Here is a 7156-nt window from a genome sequence, read left to right as displayed (position 1 = left end):
GAGAAGTTAAGATTCAAAGGCATTCAGGTTTGTACAAATTCTATGCAAATAGAGAGGCAGGTGGAAGAAGAAGCTGACATTAATGCTCATCATTGATTTAGGAGCTTGGCCTGAAAATAGGAATCCACAGGAAAGAGTGTCCTGCACTGGTCCCAGAAATGTTACTCATTCACTTCAGTGTGATGCCGAAAGGGTTTTTTTAATTTTTCAATTTTCATATTTTGTAGATTTTAGGAACACAGTGAATGTAACGCTGTAGATTTTAGTGAATTAATATTTAGCAGCTTGTAGCATAAAGTCCTTCTATCTCTACCCCTGCTCCAGAACAGGCAGCTGAGATCTGCCAGCTATTTAGTCTCTTCCTCAAGGTACCTGATTAAAGCAGATCAGAGAGAACATAAACATGGAGCAGCGTGACCCGAAGCCCTGGAGAGCATCCAAGAGACCTTTGTGTGCTGAAGAAGAGGAGATGGATGAAGACAGAGGGTCCCACCGACCCCAGCCCCAATTCAACAGGGGTGGGAACTGGGAGGGGACAGAGGTGGAACTGGACATGTGGACAGCAGTGGTTGGACAGGTTATATTATAAAAGCTGTAGAACTTAGAGCTTCCATGCATGTGTGTCTATGTATTCCTGGATGAGCTGGGTTGCTCATTAAAGTGCCTGCCCATTATCTTATCTCCTACAAAACTTGGCTTGGAGTCTTTTTTACAGACTTTTACGGCAACAGCAAAGGCAAGATTAAACAAAAAATTTAGATTAGACCATCAAAATTATTCTTTTGAGTTGGATCAATAACAAGATTTAACCAGAAAGAGAAAAAGCTGTTCTGTGATAATGACAGGAGATAAAATAATCTGTCTTAAGGGAGGAAGAAAAAAAAAGAAACAATGTAATTGGAGGAGAAAGAGGCCTGAACACTAATCCAGCACCAACTCTATCAAACATCTGAGTAACCAAAATCAGAGGGGAGCAGCTCAGACACAGAGACTCTTCCAGGTTCTCCCTTACTTACAAAACCAGCAGCAGGGACGAAACAATTAAGTGGGATGAGCTCAGACCACATTTATTCAACAAATCAAAACAAGTGATTTTAGCTGATGATTAACAGGATTATTACCAGTAAGAATAAAACTCACACCACTTCAGGATCCAGTCAGCTGAGATTTCACTATACACTTTGTCATAGATTTTTTTCTCCAATGATTGCAACTGTTGTCTGGGACCTCTGAGTTAAGAGCCCTGGCACAAACATCCTGGAACTTATTTTAAATTGACTAAATACAGCTCCCTTTGTCTTTGCATTTATGGAATGGACACTGCTGAAACTAAGATTTTGTACAATTAATTGGTATTCTTTCTCTTATTTGGGAATAAAAATAAGTTGGTCCAACCTGCCCCTTCCTCCAGTGGTTATTGTGCACACAGAGACCTCAACCACCATCACATGGATAAGCAATGCCATCCCACCAAAGTCAAGGACAATGGTCAGGAGTTGGTTTAGTCTCAAAGGGTTGGACTGGCAGTGTTTTAACAGCAGTGAAAGATGGAGCTGCATCTTACTGTGTCTGAAATAGCCCATTATGAGAATGAGCATTTTTGGTGTATTTTATCTGCTATAAAAACAACAGCCTCTGTAAATGATTAAACCCTCAAGCTTCTTTGCAGCATTTAACAAGCTGTGAACATTGTTTACAGTGTTGGATGTACAGCACCACCACTTTCATCCTCCAATGTAGCTATGAAGATGCAATGTAAATTAAATACCATCTTCTCTTCCTCTGCATCATTGTTAAAGTGTGTCACATGAGGAAAATTCATTATAGAAATAATTACTTAGGATGGTGTAAAGTTCAACATCAGCTTGTAGGAAGAACTACCTATTTCTTTCATGATGATCACCAGTAGGAAAGCTGAAAATGCCTGGATGAGCAGTGTGGCATTTGAGGGAGTATTGGGGAAAGTGGCTTCAAAATACAACCTGAGTCAAGGGAAGGCCTGGGCTGGTGGGGTGGGTGAATTTTCAAAGACAGGATGTGATTGAAGGGGAATGACTTCCCTGGCAGTGTTCAAGGCCAAGTTGGATGTGCCCTGAGCAACCTGGGCTAGTGGAAGGTGTCCCTGCCCATGGCAGGGGGTTGGGGAAAGATGATGTCTAAGGTCCCTTCCAACCAAACCATTCTGGGATTCCCTGATGACTTCTTCATTTCCTGAACACGAGTATGACTCTTTGGACACCAAAGCAGCAGCACTCCCTTGGGAGGAACCTGCCCAGCTGGCACATGTCCTCTGTGTTAGCAAAGTGCTCTTTGATCAGGTGAGGTTTTTGTACCTGGAGATTCTGCCATTATGGACAATCACTTCCAGTTTGGATACACCCACAGGAATATCTTCCAGTCTAGACAGGACTCCCATTTTGACAAAGCTCATTTTCTGCTGTATGAAAAAGCTGTCAGGTCCTGATTTCCCTAAATTATTCTTTTTCCCCCTACTTCAACACATGCTCTATTTGTGAAACAATGAGTAATTTTATTTGTCGTGAATCAATCCATATCACTCACATAGAAAGGCCACAACACAGACTGTGAGTAAAAGACCCAAACCACAAATATTTAAAAAGTGTAATCAAAAAAAATACCTACAAGAGGCTGTGACTAAGACAACAGGCAGAGATTCAAGCCCTCAGCTTCCTGCTCTCAGTGCTGGATGACACCAAGCTTGTCATTTGAGCATCCTGTGCCTGGTTCCCCATCTCTAAAACTAACACAACAGGCACTAAGATGCCACAAGTGTATGTGGAGAGATTATTTTGAAATATGCTTCCTTTTCCGCTGGTTTCCATGGAAAATTATAATTTTCCTCTGATAACAGTGCTTATTTTGGTAAGACAAGCAAGCACTGGGAAAAACGTGAGACTATTTAGACAACTGTCTTCTTTCTGTGCTGAGAAAGCAGAGCATGTGGAGTGCAGGGGGAAAATGCAACAGCTCTGACAGGTGAGGCTGGGGAAGATCTGACTGCAGCCATCCCTGGCCTGGCACATGCCAGTGAGGGGTGGAAAGACTCTCTCTCTCCTCCCTGCTCCTCTACACTTGCATAGTGTCTGGCACTTGGCTTTCCTCACCTTAGATGAGCTGCTGGCAGCTCAGAGCACGGATGCCAAAAGGGTTTTTGTTCTGATTTTCACATTTTGTAGATTTTAGGAACACAGTAATTGTAGATTTTTAGAGGGTTAATATTTCTAACAGTTTAATGCCTTTCTATCACTACCCCTGTCCCAGAACAGGGAGCTCAAATTCCTTTAGTTAATTAATCTTGTTTAGACTCCTTTCCAAGGTAGAGCTGAAGGATATCAGAAGGGCCACAGAATGAAACATAAACACAGGTCAGAGTGACCCAAAAGCCAGAACTGGATGAACTCCAAGAGACCTTTGTGTGCCTGAGGAAGAAGAGCTGATGAAGACAGAGGGTCTTGACGACCCCAGACCCAATTCCAGGGGTTGGACCAGGGGTGGGACTGGGGCTGGACTGAGAAATGTGTAAAGCAATGATTGGAGGGGTCTTACTATAAAAGCCATGGAAACAAGAACTGGGACACACATGCCTGTCATCCTGTATTCCTGTGGGCTGTAGGCCTGGGATATTAAAGGACCTTTACTTTTTATCTTACCCTACACTAACGTGCTCAGAGTCCTGTTTTTGGGGGGAGGGTCATTCACACCATCAGCACCCACCACTCCCCTGCACAACGTGTTTCCAGCCATGCAGGAGGAGGTTCTCCTGCACACCAGTGATGCCAGCGTGACTTTCCCTTCTCTAACAGCTCCCATCACCACCATGGCACAGCACTTCCCCAGAGAGAGGCACCTGAGGGCTCAGCTGCATATTCCCAAGAGTTTAACTCCACTCTTTCCCAGGAGCTTCACTCCTTCCCAGGAGCACATCCATGCTGCCTTGCTTTAGCCATCTGCAGATGACACATTCAGTCAAAGCTACTCAGACTTGCTCCTTGCTGAATGGAAAGGGCAACTTGACTCACCTGATGAACAATTCTATGGCAAAGTTTCCCCTCCACTGACTGGAGGTTAATTTCAGGCTGAGGTTTAATTATTTAGTTATTTTATACAGGTGCTGGGTCCTGCACTTTGGCCACCCCAACCCCTGCAGCGCTCCAGGCTGGGCACAGAGTGGCTGGAGAGCAGCCAGGCAGAGGGACCTGGGGGGACTGAGGGACAGGAAGCTCAACAGGAGCCACCAGTGTGCCCAGGTGGCCAAGAAGGCCAAGGGGATCCTGGCCTGGATCCAAACTAGCGTGGCCAGCAGGCCCAGGGCAGTGACCCTTCCCCTGGACTCTGCCTTGGGGAGGCCACACCTTGAGTGTTGTGTTCAGTTCTGGGCCCCTCAGTTGAGGCAAGAGCTTGAGGGGCTGGAGCGGGGCCAGAGAAGAGCAACGAGGCTGGAGAAGGGACTGGAGCACAAGTGCTGTGGGGAGAGGCTGAGGGAGCTGGGGGTGTTCAGCCTGAAGAAGAGGAGGCTCAGAGGTGACCTCAGCACTGTCTGGAACTGCCTGAAGGGAAGTTCTGGCCAGGTGGGGGTTGGTCTCTTCTCCCAGGCACTCAGCAATAGGACAAGGGGGCACGATGGGCTCAAGCTCTGCCAGGGGAAATTGAAGTTGGAGAGCAGAAAAAAAATCTTTGCAGAGAGAGTGCTCAGGGATTGGAATGGGCTGCCCAGAGAGGGGGTGGATTCCCCATCCCTGGAGGTTTTTCAGCTGAGCTTGGCCGTGGCACTGAGTGCCATGATCTGGTAAAGGGACTGGAGTTGGACCAAGGGTTGGACTTGATGATCTCGGAGGTCTTTTCCAACCCAATCAATTCTATGATTCTATGTGGAACACAAAGCAGTTTTCTGACCCTTTTGGACCAGAGGTACAGTGTATTTTGGCTTTAAACTGAAAGAGGGTAAAGTTTAGAATGGATATGAGGAAAATTGTTCCCTGTGAGGGTGGGCAGGCCCTGGCACAGCTTGCCCAGAGAGGCTGTGGCTGCCCCATCCCTGGAAGTGTCCAAGACCAGGTTGGATGGGACAACTAGGGAAAAGGTTATTCCATTAGATGTACAAAACTCGGTGATTTAAAAAGTTAAATTGTGATGACACATCATGGCAGACAAACAGTGCTATTGGAAAAAACAGTCTTGAGTTTTGGTACAAGAGTGCTAAAACTGTCTTTAAATTACATGTAATGAAGAAGGAGAAGGAATGTTATTACTACTATGAGTACAACCTTTGCTGAGAAAGCAAGAAGACAAGAGCAGCTGCATTTAGTAAAGTTATTGGCCAGCAAATCCAGTGACACATTCATGGAGACCTTGGCAGGTCTCTGTATGTTAAGGAGACATATCCCTCTCTTGTCTGTCCATCTGTATTTCCCCAGATCTTGCTTCATTCTCCTTTCAAAGCATGGGTCATTCAATTTAGGAACACCCATCAATCATCAGATAGTAGTAGATCCATGGTAAGAAGTTCTAACTGCAGCTAAATCCAGTAATATGCCACACTTCTCATGTAGTGTGGCAGTTGCATGCCCTGAAAACCACTGATTAATTACAATTTTAATAATATATATTTCAATATATATTACAAGCATTTTTAATATGTATTTTCAGGGCAACAGGCAGAGCAAACAGGCTTTTTGGAGGCAAAGGACCTTAAAGACAGGAAAATATCCAAGCATTTAGCCTGCAATTTAGATCACAAAAACTACTACTGGTTTGAATTCTCTGAGCTTTTCCTCTGTCACTGCTCAGACAAGAGTCTGAGAGTTACCAACAGGAGGCAAAGGGACTTTGCAAAGCGTCCCCTTCAGCAGCAGTGCCCTGCCAAAGGGTCCTGGGCAGGGCACTGCCACATCCCCAAGGCTGCACAGCACTGTTCCCCTCCCTGCCATTTAACTCAGAGAAGCACCCACCTGACAGGGGGCTGTCTGCTCAGAGGGAGAGATGACATTTCCATGGAACCAAATAAACCCAGGAATGGCAGATGGTGTGTGTGTGTGTGCAGGGAGGGAGGTGGGAAAGGAGAGAAGGGTTTAAAAAAAGTACCTGCCCCAAATAAAGTGCAAACCACAAGGGGGAAGAAGAATGGGGAAAGGAAAGGGGAAGAGAGAGGGGAAGGGGAAGGGAAAGGGAAAGGGGAAGGGGAAGGGGAAGGGAAAGGGAAGGGGAAGGGGAAGGGGAAGGGGAAGGGGAAGGGAAAGGGAAAGGGGAAGGGGAAGGGGAAGGGAAAGGGAAGGGGAAGGGGAAGGGGAAGGGAAAGGGAAAGGGAAAGGGAAAGGGAAAGGGAAAGGGAAAGGGAAAGGGAAAGGGAAAGGGAAAGGGAAAGGGAAAGGGAAAGGGAAAGGGAAAGGGAAAGGGAAAGGGAAAGGGAAAGGGAAAGGGAAAGAACTCTGGCAAAAATAAAGGGAAAGAACTCTGGCAAAGATAAAAGGAAAGAACTCTGGCAAAGATAAAGGGAAAACACTGGAGTGTAATCACTTTGACTAGGGTGCAATTCTGTGGATCCAGACAGCAAAAGCAGAAGCAGAGAGCCACGTGGAATGGCCTGCCCAGGGACTGTGTTCATGGTGGTTCATACCCAACTGAGGAAGTGTGCATGAGCTAAACTCTCCTGAAAACCTCCTTGCAGCTTGGCAGCAAAGCCTTCAGCAGGACATGTCCCAGCTGATGAGCCCACGGGCAACAGTCCCAGATGGCACATGCCTGGTGAAAGCAGACACATCCCCTTCCTCTCTGTCTGTTTAAACACCCACACACATCTAAGCAGATGAACCCCATTGTCTGTCCTAATGTCCACACTACACTCAAGACTACAGACAGCATTCAGTATGTGGATTTTCTTTTACATCTTACATAACCACAGCAAATCCATCAGTGGCTTCAAGATCACCATAGAAACAGGCTGACAACTCAGAGCAGGAGGAAGAATTCCTGGTCTCAGCTTGGAAAATATATTGATGTGCCTGGTCCAGCACCCAGAGTTCCCTCCCTCATTTCCAGCAGCACAGACTCCTGGGACTCAGTTGCTCTCACCTCTTGGCTGCAGGAGTGGACAGAGGGTTTCCAGTCCACAAGACACAAAAATGTTTTCTACCAAAGC

This window comes from Pithys albifrons, chromosome 9 (genome assembly GCF_047495875.1).
Source record: "Pithys albifrons albifrons isolate INPA30051 chromosome 9, PitAlb_v1, whole genome shotgun sequence".
Classification (NCBI taxonomy): domain Eukaryota; kingdom Metazoa; phylum Chordata; class Aves; order Passeriformes; family Thamnophilidae; genus Pithys; species Pithys albifrons.
This window is presented reverse-complemented; position numbering follows the sequence as displayed.